The following is a 20,339-nucleotide window of genomic DNA, read 5'->3' as shown; positions in this document are numbered from 1 at the left end:
GAGGCCGAGGCGGGTGGATCACGAGGTCAAGAGATCGAGACCATCCTGGTCAACATGGTGAAACCCTGTCTCTACTAAAAATACAAAAAATTAACTGAGCATGATGGCATGTGCCTGTAATTCCAGCTACTCAGGAGGCTGAGGCAGGAGAATTGCCTGAACCCAGGAGGCGGAGGTTGCCGTGAACCGAGATAGCGCCATTGCACTCCAGCCTGGGTAACAAGAGTGAAACTCCGTCTCAAAAAAAAAAAAAAAAGAAAGAAAGAAAAGGCCATGTCCTTCCCACCACCTTCCTCAGGGAGAGGGACGGATGGCAGCAGAGGGGCCCCGGGGCAAGGACCTGCTCAAGGCGTAGTGTGATCCTGCCAAGCTGGCAGGTGGCACCCTGGTAATAGAAACCTGGGTTGCAGGGAGCCAGAGGCTGGTGTGGCTTCCGGGTTCCTGACTGTCACCCACTGGTTCCCTACATTGAAATCCATCCGCAAGCATTTCAGCCAGAGCAGGTGCGGCTCAGCACGAACAGCTGAATCCATGACACAGCCTTCCCGGGCCGCTTGGGGACCCTGGGCTGACTCAGTTTCTTTGCCAAGTAAATAGTCTCTATCATCATGTGCTCTCTCTCTCTCACTTTAGGAATCAACTAGAAATGTGGGCAAGAACAGGAGAAATACCATGGTGCGGGGGTGCTTTTTACTTTTCAGATGCTCCTTATGCATATCTGCTTATTTCTGGCCATGCCCCACATTTGAAAAGGAGGGGAAATGAATAGACGTAAATTATAGTGCAGAATTTCAGACTGGGGTCCTGGAAATCGATGCCCGGGTTCAAGTCCCAGCTCCGCCATTCTTCAGCTACTGGCCTTAGGACCCATTGCCTCAATTGCACTCTTTTGTGAAGTGGGCACAATTAGAAGATCCATGCCATTAGGTTGTTGTAATGATTATGTAAAAGCAAAGTGCTAAAGCGCTTATCATAGTGCCTAGAACGTAAGAAGTGTTTGCTAAGTATTATTATCAAATAATAACATACTTATTAAGTTACAGGTGGAATCTAGGAACATCAGGACAGAAAGGCCCTCCTGATGATCCTGAACAACTCCCCTGTCCCTCTCTTTGCCTCTCCCTGGTCATTGCTATTATTTTCATCCAGGAGCTAAGTAATTTGAGTCTTTTTTTAATTGTCAGTCTCCCCCAACCCAAAGAGCAGGGACTTTTTTGTTCACTGCTATAGTCCCTACTGTCCCCCTTCACAGTGCTGGCACATAGTAGGTGTAATAAATATCTGTTGGAGGAAAAATGAATGAAAAAAGGAGAGAACAGAGAAGAAGCTGGGTGCTCTCTGAGCCCTCAGTTTGGAAACTGGGGATCCCTCTACCCCAGAGGGCAGTCCCTGCCCCAGCAGTTGGGTCTCTCCACACCCCCACCCCACTCGGGGTGCAGGGTGGGAGGGGGGTTGTTGAAATCTGCTGGAGTTTTCACCCACCTCCGGCCAGGTGGGAGGAGGACACCCCCCCACCCCAGGTTGTGCTATTTAATCTTGTTTTGTGCGCACACATTCGAACCTGAAACTGAATATGCAAATGTGTTTCCGGCAAGGCGCAAGGCATTTTGCACGTGCTGGTATTGGCCTGATTTCTGAAATAAGCAGTAGTCCCCGGGGCAGAGGCAAGGGCAGGGGCAGGGACAGGTGCGGGCTGCGGGAGGGACCCGGAGCCCACAGCGGTAATTCCACTCCGCGCGTCAATTATTCATCGTGCCAGGGCTGGCTCTGCGTGGTCAGCTGCATGCCGCAGAGTCCCCCAGGGCGCTGGGGGCTGCTCAGGTGGGCTGCTGGGGGGCCTGTCGCTCGAGGTGAGGCCAGATCAAGGAGAGTCACGCGGCTCCCAAGGGAGAAGGCGCGCCCGACCCGCACAGACCCGAGAGCGGCCATGAGCTGGTGTCCAGTGGCCCAGGACGGGTGAGTTTCCGGGTCTGGGGGTTTCTTTCACTGCCAGCCTCGGGACTTTTAGCATGAAATCTGGCTCAGGCTGGAGCCTACAGTCTGGTGCCCCAGGAGCTCCCCGGCCATCAGTCACTGGGGATCAGCTGATCAGAAATAAAGGAGTTTGCATCTTTATCTTCAGTGTGACCTAAACAAGGTCCGCAACAGATGTTATGTGAGCCTTGCTCTCCCAAGGTGAGGGAACGCAGAATTTTCTGGGCAGCGTGAGAAGGGGTGCGAAGTTTATTCAAATGTTTTAGAAAGTCTACAGCTGGCTGAGCGCAGTGGGTCACGCCTGTAATCTCAACACTCTGGGAGGCCGAGGTGGGTGAATCACAAGGTCAGGCCAACTAAATTCTACTACAAATGCAAAAATTAGCTGGGCATGGTGGTGTGTGCTTATAATCCCAGCTACTGGGGAGGCTGAGGCAGGAGAATTGCTTGAACCTGGGAGGCAGAGGATGCAATGAGCCAAGATTGTGCCACTGTATTCCAGCCTGGATGAAAGAGCAAGACTCCAGCTTGAAAAAAAAAAAAGAAAGAAAGAAAAAGGAAGTCTACAGCCAACTCCAGTGGCACACACACCCACGCATTCATGCACACACATATTTAAAGAGAGAGGGTCACGAACGAAATCTACAACCTAAGACAAAAGAAACTTAGTTAAGTCAATGAGTAGCAAGGTACCTGTCACAAAGACACTATGAAAACCTAAGACAGGAAGACCCAGGCCAAAGCATTCTCTTGCTACTGACCTGTGCCCCTGACCAGTGCCCTTGACAGTCCATTCTACTGGGCATTTGGGACACAGCGCTTTCAGGTTTTTTACAGAAATCCTTTGCATTTTGTGTAAAATTGTTATTGGCAATAGAACAATTCCACTATATCGATTATTGGCCCTTAGAGAAGGTAGGTAGTAAGAAAAATTATTTCAAAGTTGAGAATAAGGATGAAATTTTATTTCCCAAGTAAGGTAGCATGCTTTTTTATTAGACAATCGACTTTATAAAACTCAACCTTCCCTTTTTGCTTTGGCTTCTGGGAAACTCAGAGTTATGGGGTTTCCTTTGCTTGTAATTGCAGCAGTTTCTTTTAGGATTAGGACTTAGATATGATTCTTTTCTCCTTTTGTTACTTATCTCTTGTTCTTTCACACAGGCGCCTTTTCAATAGTTTTCCTGTAGCTATGGGTTTCATCACAAGTCATTTCAAATCACCTTAAAAATACATGAAGGTAAATGTGCAGAGCTTAACACACGGCAAACCCTCAGCAAGTACCAGATTCATCAACTGATGACCAGAAGGCAGGAGGCATCCTGCAGAAGAAGCACTCTTACCTCTTCCACATTCTCTCTACCAGCCCGTCCACTTCAATTCCTCTCTCTGGAATCGGCACCACCATTGGCTTAAACCAGAAATCTGGAGGTTAGCCTTGGTGTCTCCCCTTTTCTCAGCTCTAACATCCAGCCCATCAGCAAAGCCTGTCAATTCTACCCGCAAAGTGTATGTGGAATCTGCCCACCTCTCTCCCACTCCACAGCCACTGTCCTTCTGGAAGGAACTGGTGTCTCTTGGGCTGCGGCAATGCCTGCTGCTCCTGCCCGCCTCCAGTGGACTGGCTACAGAGCCACCATAGTGGCCTTCTAAAACCCAAGTCACATCACGTCCATCCACGGCTTACAACAATTCCGTTGCCTCCTCTTCGCTTAGAATAAACATCCAACTACTTACCGCCACCTGCGAGATCCGGCTGACGCTGGCCTCCTGCCCTCTCCTCGCTTCCTGAATTCACCACTCTTAGGTACCTCACAAGAGGTGCCACCTGGAGCTCTGGCGCTGTGTCCCCCCGCTCTCTCCCTCCCCTCCCTCACTTCAATTTCTCTCTCTGGAATCGGCACCACCATTGGCTTCAACCAGAAATCTGGAGGTTAACCTCGGTTTCTCCTCTTTTCTCAACTCTAACATCCAACCCATTAGCAAAACCTGTCAATTCTACCTGCAGCCACTTCCTCAAAGAGACACTCCTCAAACCCCCCTGCCCCTGGCAGGAACGAGTGGAATTTCAGAGGACCGTGCTGCCCAGTGTTCAATATCAGTAGGAGAGGTCAAGGCCACCATTCAACTGCACCCCACTGATTTCCTTTCTGGAACAAATCACCTGGTAATTAGATATGTTTCTATGTGATGTACAGTTGCTTTTCACATCCGCGGGTTCCACATTCATGGATCAAAAACATTCGGAAAAAATTGAAATAATAATACAACGATAAAAAACAATACAAATAACACAGTATAACAACTGTTTCTATAGCATTGCATTGTGTGAGGTGTTGTAAGTCATCTAGGGACGATTTGCAGTGTATGAGAGATACGCAAACGCCACGCTGTTTAATATCAGTGACTTGAGCAGCCGAGGATTTTGGAATCCTCAGGGATCCTGGAGCCAGTCTCCTGTGGACACGGAGGAATGACTGTGTAAACACACACACCACACACCACACACACACTCCACACACCACACACACACTCCACACACACACCACATACACTCCGCACTCACTGCACACTCACTCCACACACACACTGTGCACACTCACTCCACACACTCTGCACACTCACTCCACACACTGCACACTCACTCCACACACACTCCACACACACTGCGCACACAATCCACACACTCCATCCACACTCCACACACCACACACACACTCCACACACCACACACACTCCACACACACCACACTCACTCCGCACACACTCCGCACTCACTGCACACTCCACACACACACACTGTGCACATTCACTCCACACACACTCTGCACACATTCACTCACACACTCTGCACACTCACTCCACACACTGCACACTCACTCCACACACACTCACTCTGCACGCACTCACTCCACACACTGCACACTCACTTCACACTCTGCACACACACTCCACACACTGCACACACACTCCACACTCACTCCACACACACTTCACACACACTCCACATACATTCACTTCACACTCACTCCGCACACATTCACTCTGCACACACTCACTCCACACACTCTGCACACTCACTCCACACACTGCACACACTCACTCCACACACACTCTGCACACACACTCACTCTGCACACACTCACTCCACACACTCTGCACTCACTCCACACACACTCACTCCACACACTCCACACACTGCACACACAATCAATACACACTCCACCCACACTCCACATTCACTCTGCACACACTCACTCTGCACACTGCACACTCACTCCACACACACTCACTCTGCACATTCCACACACTCACTCCACATACACTCACTCCACACACAGACTGCACACTCACTCCACACACTGCACACACTCACTCCACACACTCCACACACACTTCACACTCACTCCACATACATTCACGTCACACACACTCCACACACATACTGCACACACACACACTCTGCACACACTCCACACACTGCACACTCACTCCACACACACATGCACTCTGCACACTCACTCTGCACATCCACACACACTCTCTGCACATACTCCACACACACTCTGCACACACACTCCACACACTCACTCCACAAACACGCCACACACACTTCACACACTCACTCCACATACATTCACTTCACACACACACCACACACACTCCACACACACCACACACACTCCACACACACACTCACTCCACACACACTCTGCACACACACTCCACACACTCACTCAGCACACACTCCACACACACTTCACACACTCACTCCACATACATTCACTTCACACACATTCCACACACTCTGCACACACTCCCACTCTGCACACACACACCACACATACTTTTTGCTCATTTCATTGCCATGTCTCCCAGGAGACCTTAGACACCATCAGCGCGTGGACCTTATCTGATTTGCTCACAAATGCATATCCCGTCTGACACAGAACCTGGCACAGAGAAGTTTCTCCATAACATTTTTAAATGAACGAATATGTGACTGAAAGCTTGTTTTTGGCATCCCTTAAATCGGCATGGGTTACAACAGAGACTTACCCAGCCATCATTCTGGAGGGGGTCAGAGGATGCTGTCCAGCTCTGAATCCACGTTTAGGGCCCCGCCCAGAGGAAGCTGTGCTGGCCAGGCATAGTTGAGACACAAGCTCTGTGCGTGGGTGCACCGGGCAGGGGCGCGACTGGGACTCCTCAGCCTTGACCTGGCGCTGGGGGTCAGGTGACTCATACGGGGCTCTGTATGCCCTTATTTCTGTCCATCGCGTTGGGGTGATCGCCACAGAGTTAGGAAGACTTGGCACCGGCCAGATGGCATACCTGCAGCAATTGGCCACTCCTACTGTGGAAAAAAATAGGTTTCAATGAAGGTGACTTCAGGGTGCACTACAGTGACCTGATTCTCATACATGGGCTACTCTTACCGACTGCTGGTGGATGCTGGGCAGAGACTCCTAAAATGCCGTCTCTTCTGGACACACAGTTCCGCAGCCCATCCTACAGAGAGTGACAGCGGCAACAACCCGTCCTACAGAGAGTGACAGCGTCAACAACCCGTCCTACAGAGAGTGACAATGGCAAAACTGTAGTGGCGGTGGTTGTTTTCCTCTTTCTTGCTAAGTTTTATGACTGTTTCTTGAAACCCGCTAACACTGATCCCAAACATTTGAGTTGTTTGGGGGTACACTTGGGGTTCCAGAAAATGAGTTGCCATCAGATTTCGTCTACTTCTGGTTGATCTGAAGTGTTGGACTTTCATAGACCTCCACCCAACTGACTGAAAATTTCAAGCAGGCAGCAAAGATCGAGGAAGAGTGAAAGGAACAGCTGTAGACTGTCCCCCTGACTCTGATCATTGTCCCTATTTCTCTCTCTTTCTCTGCACATACACAGAGACACACACACACATTTTGTTCTGTTTTTTTCTTAAACATTTGAAAGTAAACTGTAAACAGTCATGATACTTGACTACAAATATCTCATTAGATATCTACCAAGGACATTCTCCTGCATCTCTGCAATACCTTTATCATACCTAATAACATTTAATTTTTTTAAAAAATTAACTTTAGCATTATCTACTATCCAGTCCATATTCACCTTTTCCCAATTGCATTGAAAACATCTTTTATAGATTTTTTTAAAGGGATCTAATCAAAGATCAATACGTTCATTGTTATGTCTTTGTATTGATTTTCATCTAGAACAGCCTCCTAGGCATTTTTGTTATGACTTTGGCTTTCTGAAGGCAGTCCCGCAGCCTGGATTTTCTTTTCTTTTCTTTCTTTTTTCTTCTCTCTGCAGATTTGTTTTTAGTTGAGCAATGTTACAACCTTGTTTAAGGTAAGAAAGTGTCTCTGCCAATGGTCAATTTTCTCAAGATATATTGCTATGCAGGTTTACCGACATCTACTCCTAAAAAGAATTTGAGGCAGTTTATAATAAAAGAGAAAGTCTGTTAAAAAAAGACAAATTTTTTTTTAACATGTGGAAGGATGGTGGGTGGGAGGAAGGAGGGGACAGAGGTGCTATAAACACATGAATGTCATTTGTATAACTAAACACAAATTCCACTCTCAGCTTTCTACTGTCAAAGAAAAAATGAAAAAAAGTTTCAAAACCATCTTTAGGAAATATGAGCTTTACTCGCACTAGAATTATGAAAATAATTTGTCCCACAGAGCCTTAGACAAATGATACCAATAAACTAATCAGCTGCCTCTTTCACAGCTCACAGGTAATGTTGGAACATATTCACTGAGCCACTTCTTTAAAACACAAAGTTAAAGCCAAGAATGCAGGAAAGTCTTTTTTTTTTTTTTTTTTTTTTTTTTTTTTGAGACAGAGTTTCGCTCTTGTTGCCCAGAGTGCAGTGGCACAATCTTGGCTCACCGCAGCTTCTGCCTCCCAAGTTCAAGTGATTCTCCTGCTTCAGCCTCCCAAGTAGCTGGGATTATAGGCATGTGCCACCGTGCCCGACTAATTTTGTACTTTTAGTAGAGATGGGGTTTCTCCATGTTGGTCAGTCTGGTCTCGACCTCCCGACCTCCGGTGATCCGCCTGCCTCGGCCTCCCAAAGTGCTGGGATTACAGGTGTGAGCCACCACACTTGGCCACGAAAGTTATTTTTAAAATGAGTTCAGTCTAGGTAACCTGCTTTCTGCATCTAACACAGGGGAGACCTGAGCATGCTCTGAGGATGGGTGCGCTGCCTGCCCCTCTCTTGTCCTCAGTCCCCCACTGTCTCCATTGGCCTTTCCTGGCCAGGTCCTCAGGTACAGGCAGATGCCAGCTGGATCCCAGATGAGGAAACAGAGCAGGTACAAGGCTGGACATCGGGGATGAAGCTAAGCCTGAGTCGGGGGTCCCCCAGACAGACAGCCCCTTGTCCAACAACCTGTGCACAGAGCTGGGCTGCAGCTGAACTTGGATTTTAAGATGACTGTTTTCAGTCCGTTTAAGTGCTGAGCAGCACAGCAGGGCTGCCTTTCTCCTCCCCTGGAGAACGTTCAGAGACGGTGTTGCAGGGAGGGTGGATTGTACTCTCTGAGGTGGGGGAGCTCCGCCTTGCTCCTTTCATGCCCGTTTGCCTCCTGCCAGGCCCACGGGGTGTGTTTGCTGTAGGGTGTGCCCTAGCTAACTCGAAGGGTGTAATATGGCCATTTGAACTGCAGAAAATGCTGCCAAAAAATACAAACTTCGTGTGCTTTCAGATAAAAATTTTTCAGTTACATATGCGTGATGTTATAGAAATTGTTGGCCATAGAGAAAAAATTCCCCATGATCTCAGCGCTCCTGAAATCAACTAAGTCACGTGTTCAGACTACTCTCTGTGGACTCCCTTACGCATGAAAGGAAATGCACCTGTTCATCTCCTTTCTAGAATAAAACATGACTACACATGTCATTTAGATGTGATGTGCATGCATACGGATATATTTGTATTCCTCTGAGGTCTTTAAATGTATTTCTGTAGTTAAAATCATAATTCACATACCATTTTGTACAGTTCTTTTTCTCATCTAATTTTATATCTCATGCTTTTTTCCATTGTTATTTATTTATTTTACAAAGTATTTTTATTTATATTTTATTTTTTTATTTTTATTTATTTATTTATATATATATTTTTGAGACAGAGTCTCGCTCTGTCTCCCAGGCTGGAGTGCAGTGGTGCAATTTCAGCTCACCACAACCTCTACCTCCCAGGTTCAAGCAATTCTCATGCCTCAGCCTCCCAAGTAGGTGGGAATAGGTGCGTGCCACCTAAAAATTTTTGTATTTTTAGTAGAGACAGGGTTTTGCCATGTTGGCCAGGCTGGTCTCGAACTCCTGACATCGGGCGATCTGCCTGCCTCAGCCTCCCAAAGTGCTGGGATTACAGGCCTGAGCCACCGCGCCTGGCCTACAAAGCATTTTTAGAAATAGATAGTGATTTTCCCTTGAATCAATGCGCTGTAATTTAGCCATCCCATTTTTGGACAAAGGCTATTGTTTCCACCTCTCCTTTTCATCCTATATCATTCACACTTCCATAGCCGTAATTATACAGTAAGATCAATGGCTTGCCACAACCCCTCCTGCTCGTGACAGTTAGATTACGCCGGCATCAGGGAGGGAGGTGATTGCATTTCCTCTTGGCATGGCTGGGAAAGATGCAACCCACTCAATATTTAAATATAAGGGGCGGGGACACAGCCTCTTTACATAGCCTGAGATCGACACCTTACCCAGGGGAATGAGCAAGAGCAGGACTGAACCCAGAGCTGCGTGGCATCGTGAAAATGGGACACTCAGGGTAGTGGTGACAAATAATTTAGAGACTGCTTGCTCCTAGGGTAGAATGTCAGGGACGTAAGACCAGGGTGCGCTTCGTTGCAGAGTGTGTGAATCGTCTTGATGGAACGGTGCCATGGTGATCGTCGGGCAGCCTCTTTCTAATGCATGCTTACCTAACACACAAGCCATGTTGATATGGAAGAGTGACTTGAAGGATTACCAGGCATCGGCCACACGGAAGATGTGACCAGGAGTTGTCCCAAAGCCATATGCTTTTATCATCCCGTACTTGTCAAAGAGCTTTGAAGTTCACGACCTTGCTCAGGCTCCCATGGGGGGTCATCATGGGCTTCCATCATCCCTCTTTCCTGTCAACCGTGTGTTTCGTGCAGATGCCACCCCCAGGCCTTACCCGAGATTCCCCTAAAAAGCAGGGATGTCTTTGAAATGATTAACTTTTATTAATACCATGAAAACAATTTTTTTGAATCACTTCACTCCAATGAACTAAGCTATTGCAATTTTTCTGTGTTCAGTTTTAGTCCTTGGATGCACAGGCGGGTCAGATCTTACCAATTCATTTATTTGTGCTAAATTTTATTTTAAGTTCAGGGGCACATGTGCTGGTCTGTTTTAGAGGTAAACATGCCGTGGAGGTTTACTGTACAGATTATTTCGTCACCCAGGTATTAAGCCTAGTACCCATTAGTTATTTTGCCTGAACCTTTCCCTCCTCCCACCCTTCACCCCCAGGTAAGCCCGGCGTGTGTTGTTGTCCCTGCAGACCATCCAGCCTCTCCGTCTGGCTGGGCCCTGGCATTCCCAGGTCCTCTTCCCACACTTGCGGAGGGAAGGCACAGCCAGATGTGCAGTCCTGCCTGTGCTAAGCCCTGCTCCATTACCAACTGGCCCCTCTGAATGTGTTTTCTGTGTAGTTCGTGGCTACGCTCTGGAATTTCAGACCGCGCTGAATTTACTTGTTTTATGGCTAGGAATTTCAGGAGCAGCACCACAGATGTTAAACGCGGGAGTGTCTTGGTGCTAGTAAAATAAACTACTCAAACAGGGGTGTCGTGACTCAAAGGGTTAGATAGCCTGTGATACAGGATGTTGGTCACCAATACAGATGTTGTAATTGACTCATTTGACAGCACAGTAACTTTATACGGCCAGAGAGCCAGCTGTGAATATTTAAAGGGCAGGGTGGGGGGAACGCCTTTTTATTTCTAGACAAAGATATTTCTGATCGTAACTTATTATTTTTTTTTTTAGTCAAAATACTGATTTTCCTTTCTCCCCGCATTCTCGAAAGAAGCCCTTCCTATCCTTCTGGTGTTCAACCCCAGGAAGCTAGGTTTCCCATTAGAGACCCTGCAAGACCTAAGTTAGAATCTCGCTTTGGAAACGTGTTGGAAAGACGTTGTTTAAGGCTAGCATTCTGACCTCATGGTCTTTCTCCATTGTGAAGTAGCAGTGTTTCCTGCGGGCTTGGAAAACCCCGGGGCTGCCGTGAGGAGGCTGAAGTGCCTGGCGATCGGCTCAGGCCAAGGTCACGTGGTGGCTCCTGGGCGGGATTTAAGTCTCCTGACTCCCAACCTCGTGCTCTTGCTAGCGTGTCTCACTCGGGTGTTGTTCGTCAGACCCTCTCCGGAGAAAATAAGTTTCGAGGCTGGTAAAACAGATTTTGTTGAAAAATAGAATTTTGATGTAGTTTTTCTGGAAAACTTCTAGGCCACTATGACTGTTCCATGAATTATTTTGTGTACATCTTCCTGCACCTACCAACAAAAAGACCACAAGAAACCCACATTTCCCCATTTGTACAATAAGGGAATTAAACTAGGCGAACGTAGATTTTTGGGGTCAGTATTTCTGTTTCTCCAGAATCCACTTGACTTTGAGCTATCAAACCTAGATGTATTGGACATAACGTAATAACCTTAAATGCCATGTGTTATAATGACAAGTAAATAGATGATTTATTTGATTTTTAAATATATTTTAGTTACATAGGTAATGCAGAATATATTTTCCTTAATTAAAAAAAGAAAAAGAAAAAGACTAAAGTCCACTCTGACCGCCCCCCCCATTCCAATTCCTTCCTGTCCTACCCCAGAGGCTATTACTGATTGAGGATATATAGAGGCCTTTTAAAAATACATTTATAGACCAGGAATGGCGCTCATGCCTGTAATCCCAGCACTTTGGGAGGCCGAGGCGGTCAGATCATCTGAGGGCAGGAGTTCAAGACCAGCCTGGCCAACATGGTGAAACCTCATCTCTACTAAAAATACAAAAATTAGCCAGTGGTGATGGCACGTGACTGTAATCCCAGTCACTTGGGAGGCTGAGGCAGGAGAATCTCTAGAACCTGTGAGGTGGAGCCTTCAGTGAGCCAAGATGGTGCACTGCACTCCAGCTTGGGTGACAGAGCGAGACTCTGTCTCAAAAAGCAAACAAAAAAATTTATAGCAAATATATATATATTTCCCTAAAGTCTCTGTAACATTATTATTATTATCTCACTCTGTTGTCCAGGCTGGAGTGCAGTTTCGTGATCTCAGCTCACTGCAACCTCCACCTCCCAGGTTCAAACTGTTCTCCTGCCTCAGCCTCCTGAGTAGCTGGGATTACAAGTGTGCACCACCACCCCTAGCTAATTTTTGTATTTTAGTAGAGACAGGGTTTCACCATGTTGGCCAGGCTGGTCTTGAACTCCTGACATCAGGTGATCTGCCTGCCTTGGCCTCCCAAAGTGCTAAGATTACAGGCATGAGCCACTGTGCCCAGGTTAACATTATTTTAAATATTGCTTTATTGAACATAATTTGTTTCCCAAACTTATTTTTAACACAATCTGTTTCCGTCTTGTATTTTCAGTCAACAGGCTGTCTTAGAGGCCACTTTCTTTTATTTGGGCTGTTCGAAGATTTGCTCCTCGTCTCCCATCTCCCTCCTAAACTCCCCCAGGTGCATCTGAAACAACCTCCTCCCAGTTTTGAAATATCTCCCTTTTGCTACCTGTTTATCCTCCAAAGGCTTCTCTCCTTTGGGGGGGATCAGTCACTCCCTCCAGGATCCTCTCAACCTTTACTTGTATCTCTTGTGGCTTGGGTTTCCCTTACTGTTTTTATTATCACATGGCCTGCCCTTTGTTAGATTTATTAGTTTCTACAACTGTCTCATCTTTATCTCTATAAAGACAGAGACTTCCTTTATGCCTATTGGTCTGCCCTGCACATAGTAAGTGCTCAGTAAAGGTTGGTTGACCTGCCTGAGATGGGGCATGTGAGCTTGTCTGAGGCAAATGCAGCGTAAAGGTGAGGCCAGAGAGAAGTCACTGCAGATCTGCGTGTGACCTGGATCTCTGTGCAGCGGAAGCTGCTCCCTCAGAGCCCACCACCCCTCTCCGCACCGTCCCCACCCCTGACACACTCTTTTCATTAGGGAGAATCTAGGCTGTGTCTTCGTTTGCAGAGCACAGCCTGAGGCTGAAATGGAATCTGAAAACCAGTTTCCCACAATGCTTCTACTCTTGTTAAAAATAAACCAACTCTATCTACAAGGGTTTTTTTTTTTTTTTTTTTTTTGAGACGAAGTTTCGCTCTTGTTACCCAGGCTGGAGTGCAATGGCACGATCTCGGCTCACCGCAACCTCCGCCCCCTGGGTTCAGGCAATTCTCCTGCCTCAGCCTCCTGAGTAGCTGGGATTACAGGCACGCGCCACCATGCCCAGCTAATTTTTTGTATTAGTAGAGATGGGGTTTCACCATGTTGACCAGGATGGTCTCAATCTCTTGACCTCGTGATCCACCCGCCTCGGCCTCCCAAAGTGCTGGGATTACAGGCAAGGGTTTGTTTTTTAAAAAAAATAAAGAAAATAGCCACATCCCTCCCCAACCTGGCTTGGAACTGAAATCCAATGCAAAGATTTAATCTTTACTGAAAGGTAGGGAGAAGCACAAGCAAATCATGGAAACGCTCACCTTTTTAATCGTCCTATCAAAGCCCATTCCCCCAGCAGGTGCCAGCTCAGGTGTCTGTTATTCGGGGTTGAGGAGCAGGATCTGAGACTGGAAGCAGGAGTGCTAGTTCTGACATTAGCATCACATACAAACTACACAGCACGATGTTGTTAAAACACTTGCTCTCATGGCATTTATTTCATACGTCAGGTAGCAATGATTTTTTAAACTAACAAATAAATATAAATAGGGAATAAGAAAAAGATTATAAGACAATGTCCATTGGTCATACTTCAAATGTCAGATGATGGTAATTTTTTAGACTTACAAATCCAAATAAGAGTTAAGGGAAATTATTACAGAAAAATTTCCATAGTGGTTCATTCCTTGAAACCTCACACGTCACTAAGGAAGAGACTGATTCAAATGACACATGTTAATCTATGGGTTAAAGATTTGGCTTTTTTGATAAGGTGTGGGTGGCTCATGCCTGAAATCCCAGCACTTTGGGAGGCCAAGGTGGGTGGATCACTTGAGCTCAGGAGTTCAAGACCAGCCTGGCCAACACGGTGAAACCCTATCTCTATTAAAATACAAAAATTAGCTGGGCATGGTGGTAGGTGCCTGTAATCCCAGCTTCTCAGGAGGCTGAGGTGGGAGAATCACCTGAACCTGGGAGGTGGAGGTTGCAGTGAGCCAAGATCGCGCCACTGCACTCCAGCCTGGGTAACAGAGCGAGACTCCCTCTCGAAAATAAAAAATAAAAAATAATATAAAGATGTGGGTTTTTTACCTGCATGGGAGGTGGGTATGAAAGGACAAAACAAAGCAAGCTATGTGCTCTGTGTGTGCCAGAAACTGCCACTAGATGTAAGCATCAGTCGGTAAATGCATTTTTAGATTAAGACAATATCCTTTGTACCAAAAGATATATCCTTTCAAACAATTAATATGTCTTGCCTGTAGTTTTCTGCTCAAATTATTTGTAATTCTAGTGAGGAGGAAGTGTTTCTTTCTAGCCAAAACAGCTGTCTGGATGAATACCAATGAGTGCATAAAAGCTTGAGTGACTAACGGGGTAAACTCCCGGGCAGGTGACCTCCTTGCTTGGAGTTCCGTGGCCGCAGCTGAGCTCGCATTCTCCGCAGGCTCGGTGGAGGGCCAGGCAGGGTTACAGCTCACACTACAGCAGAGGCTTCCTGTGGTGGAGAAGTGGGAGAAGAGGAGGAGGAAGCTGTTTCTAGAACTTTCCACCACTTCCAGAATCTTCTGCAGCTTCCAGAACCTTCTGGTGCCTCCAACATGCAGTTTCTTTCACTGAGGAAAAGTAACTTGCCAGCAGCCAGCCTGGGGCCCAGGGTGCATCACCGTCTGCAGGAGAGGGAGATGTCCCTTGCACGGACGGAAGACTCAGGGACCCACATTCCCCAACATCTGCCCAGAAGGAACCCTTGCCCAGCTGTTTGTCGCTGCCTCGTGCGAGGACAGGATGGACAGAGACCTGCAGCCAGGTGGGAAGAGCAGAATCTGGGAAATAACAGGGCTGACCTCCCTCTGAGAAAGGAAAAGTTGGGACATTCCAGAAAGAAGAGTTTCCTAACACTTGGCTTCCCCAGTGAAAAGCTCGGAATCAGATCTGTGGATTTGAAGCCTGCTCAGGCTGTAGGATGTGGACTGTCTCACTTTCCATGTCTGGAAGATGATGATAATAGTCCTGGCCTCTCAGGATGGCGGTGACAATAAATGGCTTAAAGCATGGAATACCCTTACCACACTGCCTGGCACGTGTTCAGGGCTGAATAAATGTCAGTGATAATTATTCATACCTTATTAATAATATTGTCATTTTGACTTACTCATCTTTAACAGTAATTAAAGAGTGATCAGCTAAAAGAATTTGCTGGAATCAAACAGAGAAGTTGAAAAACAAGGATGACCTGAGAATAACCGACAGCCTTGTACCAAAGTAATCACTAAGATTTTTAAAGATAAACATTTGATAATGACTTAAATGAGAATTAATCATTTGAGTCTGCTCAGGAGATAAAATCGAGCTTTTTAAAAACTAATACTTGCGTCCTCACCTCAGCATCAAAACGGGTGCTTTTGGGAAGGACATCTAGAGACTTGACCAAAACCAGGATTCTTCCTAAAAACCAGAGCTTAAATGTTTTAAACAACCAAAATAAGTTTCTTTCCCCCCTGAGATACAGAAGAACAAGCAATAAGAAAAAAAAAAGAAATTAGGACATTAAATTTCAATGTCCTAGTGAACATCTTACCAGTAACGATTCCCTTTTCCTGCCAGACACTGGTGACCTGTTATTTCTCCTATTTTCTCCCAGGAGAGTTGAGAAATTATTACATGATTTATCTTTAGTGCAGGTACAACAAGAATATGGCCACATATTACCCCAAATGAGGGATTCGTGTCACGTTGTTTTCCATTGGTGAGTAATCGACGGGAAATGGGAAATGTCACTTCAAGGCGGGCTGGCCATCTGGTGGAAGCCGCTCCATGAACACAGCAGCTGATCTACATGGAAATATTAAAGCAACAAAGTCTGAAGCTGTTTCGCTTCTCCAGGGAGCTTCAGTTCATGCATGGAAGGAAGGCAATAAAGTCCAATTATTCTGGATGCAGCTACACAAGGCATATGAAAATTATCTCATGGAGGGTAGCTCTAAGCTAAGTATTTTTTAAAATAGCCATCAGTCACTCCTGGTAACAAACTCAAACAAACCGATCAATCTCTAAGGAACTCTCCATTAATCAAAAGATGGTGGTGAGATGTTGGCAATTTTTCATTATTCTACGTGTAATATTTTAAATCTGACATGCTGACAGGGTGGTCTGAACATGTGAAATTATCACGTCCAGGAGGAGGAACAGCTGAGCTTCATCGCGTCGGACCATTCATGTTACATACTTACTGTGAACCCTCAAGTCCGTCCTTTTAAGGTGCCTGCTTTCTTCTTCTCTGGAGGGCAGGATATCTGTGGTTGAAAATGACAATAATAAAAGGCTCTTACTACTGAGCGTGGCCAAAACCTTGGGGAAGCCAGTGCTTCGATGGTCCTCAGAGCTGAGATTTTGCCATGCGACATCCTCGTCTCAGAAGGCGGGCCTGTCAGACTCGCCATACAGAAGTACATTTGCGCTAATGAGATTTCTCACAGCCACACCTAGCAGCCGCCTTCAGTGATGAGATGGATTGCGCTATTTAGCAGGTATGGGAAAGCCTGGAGGAAGATTAATGATCATTAAATAGGAGTGAGATTTGTCTCAGGTATTGCTGGGCCAACCTCAGGAGTGTGAAGTGCCCGTGGTTGCCTGGTGAGATTTAAAGTTTATTTGAAGGAAAACTCCTTTTGAAAAAACGCTCAAGTCCTTCATCTGTTTTTATTTTCTCTACCACATTGAAAGCACTAACATCCCAGCAGGTGTTCCTGGACTTCCAGTCTCTTGAGTCAATAAGATTCATGGTCTTTTCCTGGACCCCACTTTGCCAGGAGGAAGGAGCTGGTGGAATAGTTTTTAAAAGAGATTTGAGCCTGTAATCCCAGCACTTTGGGAGGCTGAGGCGGGTGGATCACGAGGTCAAGAGATCGAGACCATCCTGGTCAACATGGTGAAACCCCATCTCTACTAAAAATACAAAAAATTAGCTGGGCATGGTGGCGCGTGCCTGTAGTCCCAGCTACTCAGGAGGCTGAGGCAGGAGAATTGCCTGAACCCAGGAGGCGGAGGTTGCGGTGAGCCGAGATGGCACCATTGCGCTCCAGCCTGGGTAACAAGAGCGAAACTCCGTCTCAAAAAAAAAAAAAAAAAAAAAAAGAGATTTGAAGATTGAGGGGCAGACGTTGCAAGTTTTGGTCTGGTCCCGGTAGCTGTGCAGCCTTGGTCAAGTCAGTTCCGTCTTCCTGAGGCTCCACTTCGGCATCTGTAGGATGGAACTGTCGAGCGCTAGATCTGTGACTGGTGGACCAAGCCTGGCCCGCTGCCTGTTTTTACAAATAAAGTTTTGTTGAAACACAGCCATGCACATTTCACTTAAATATTGTCCATGGCTGCTTTGGGACTACAACAGGAGAGTTGAGCAGGTGCAACAGAGACCCTGTGGCTGGCAAAACCGAAAATATTTACTGTCTGACCCTATCCAGGAAAAGTTTGCCACCCCCTGGACTAAATTGTCTTCAGCTAGGCTCTTTCTGGATTCCAATCCGCGGTTCTGAGACTAAGGAAAGAGCATGGGGCTCTGTAGGTACCTGGGTGAAGGGACATCCCTGAGTTGGAGAATGTCAGCGCACAGAGGCTGGACCCGCCAACAGAAACACTCTCATACCCTCATCCTGCTGCTTCCCTCTGGCCCAGGGGCTGGGCTTTTCGTGGGCAGGGAGCACACTTTCCAAGCAATGCTCCCACTCAGCCTCTCAAGTCTTTAAAACCCAGCCCCAGTTTTAAAGACGCGTGTAACCCTTTGGCAGCGGACAGTTGATAACAACAATGGCTCTTGGTACCATTCCTGCTGGGAGGGCAGCTGTATCACTGGAGGAGTCACAGTGGGGTCGGTGGTGCCTCGTGGTTGATGGCAGAGCCTTGGCTTCACCATGAGGGCCTCTGCCCAGCACTCCACACATGCGCTGCCACACCCATCACCCGCCCTTTCCATCCTGGTGCTCACCAGCTAGGAAGTCACCATTCACGCTTCTGCCAGGTTTCCCAAAGCTCCTCTGTCTGGCCTCCCTCTGACCTCATGCCAGCTCCTCTGCCATCTTCAGCATCCCCTGTTGTGGCCAAGGGACTCCTTGCCATCCTCCAACGCCCGTCATCATCCCCTCTCTGACCACTGTCCTGTCCCCTGACCCTGGAACCTTTTCTTTCTCCTCGCTGCCAGCTTCAATTCTTTATTTTTTTTCTTTTCTGTTTTCATTTAGCTTTGACTTGAAATTCGCCTTCAATCCTCTTCATTGTTTAAGACTCAGAATAGTGTTCACCTTCCACTTGAAGCCTGCTGATCTCTCCTGCCCCAGAGTCCCCAGCACATGTCGCCAGCCTGACACCCCCTATTCTATGCACTTGCATTGGACTGCACACGAGACCACACATTCTTGATATCAAGGTGTCTGTCTTATCCTTCTCCCGAGGTCACAGGGCTGGGCTGGGTAGGACGTCGGCGTCTGGTGGCTTGTTGAGTGGTTTGGCCATGCCTGCTGAGGTGGGCCTTGTGTTCAATCTCCATGAGGGAGCCCTGACTGGCACATCCCACAGAGAGTCTGGGGTGGGTGTCGGAGCAGCGCCCATGGGAAGCAGGTGATGGAGAAGGCTCTCAAGAGCTCATAACTCCAAGGGGACTCAAGGTGGTCCAGCAGCCGGGGTTAAGTGGAAAGGAACGTACCTGGCACCCATGCCTTGCATCCACAACATGGGCTAGGAAGGAGCTGAGAAAAGGTGGCACCCTGGGCTCTGATGTCACCTGGGTGCTGAGCCCCATTGCCTCCATGAGTCACAGCCCAGCAGAGCATACCGGGTGGGACATCCCCACATGGGTCCAGTTTCTCATCCTCACCAGTGCCCACCAGCCCTCCTGGCCAGTGGCTATCTCTGAATATGACATTAGACTATCAGGTGGCAGCACTTGCCCTACCAGGCCCAGGTCCAGCAGGCTCTGGGTATACGATCCTGCCTGTCACGTGGCAGCCACACTCCCCATCCCCCTCATTTCTGGGCTCACAGCAGGGTCACGTGGAACTGAGGGTCTGTGTCTCCCTCGCTTGAAGGGAGGGGTCTCATTTCTCACCATAACTGAGTTCCCCATTCCCTCCGGCAGGTTAAAATCTGAGGCAGGCCAGGCATGGTGGCTCATGCCTATAATCTCATTTTGAGAGGCCAAGACAGGAGGATCGCTTGAGCCCCAGGGTTTGAGACCAGCCTGGGTAACAAAGGGAGACCCTGTCTCTATAAAAAATAAAAATAAATGAGCCAGGCATGGTGGCACACACCTGTGGTCCCAGCTACCTGGGAGGCTGAGCAGGAGGATTGCTGCATCCCGGGAGGTCAAGGCTCTGCAGTGAGTTGTGATCATGCCACTGCACTTCAGCCTGTGTGACAGAGCAGGTGAGACCCCATATCAGAGAAAAAAAAACCTTAGGCAGATGGATGTTGCCTGCAGCTCATACTGCTCATGGGGATGGATCTGAAAGAAGGCTCTTTGTGCTCAGGGACAGCAGTCAGGTCCTGGTGTTGAGGTCGTCTGCGTCCCATTCTGTGTTTGGAGCTGGTGTTCAGGGTGATGACAGTGCTGCTCTGTGTCCCTCAGGTCACACTCCAGGGGACGGCAGGGCTGGAGCATCTCAGAGCAGGCAGTCAAGGGCAGTCTCTTCCCACCTGTCAGTGGGGATCATGCCTAATCCATTTTCTTTTTTTTTCTTCTTTTTTTGGAGATGGAGTCTTGCCCTGTCACCTGGGCTGGAGCACAGTGACATGATCTCGGTTCACTGCAACCTCTGCCTCCCAGGTCCAAGCGATTCTTCTGCCTCAGCCTCCCAAGTAGCTGGGATTACAGGCATGCACCACCACGTATGCCTAATTTTTTTAATATTTTT

The 20,339-nt window shown here is 47.5% G+C and overlaps 1 protein-coding gene across 1 annotated transcript in view; it reads left to right on the top strand.

Moving 5' to 3' along the window:
• Positions 1–1,745: 1,745 nt before the first annotated feature.
• Positions 1,746–20,339, top strand: part of CLDN14 (claudin 14) — a 76,361-nt gene continuing 57,767 nt past the window's right edge. Inside the window, exon 1 of the mRNA XM_064380141.1 lies at positions 1,746–1,956. The gene's annotated coding sequence lies outside the window, so the exon portion shown is untranslated. The remainder of the gene's footprint in view (positions 1,957–20,339) is intronic.

This window comes from Aotus nancymaae, unplaced genomic scaffold (assembly GCF_030222135.1).
Source record: "Aotus nancymaae isolate 86718 unplaced genomic scaffold, 86718_ANA_hifiasm-v0.15.2.pri h1tg000022l_1, whole genome shotgun sequence".
NCBI lineage: Eukaryota > Metazoa > Chordata > Mammalia > Primates > Aotidae > Aotus > Aotus nancymaae.
This window is presented reverse-complemented; position numbering and strand designations above follow the sequence as displayed.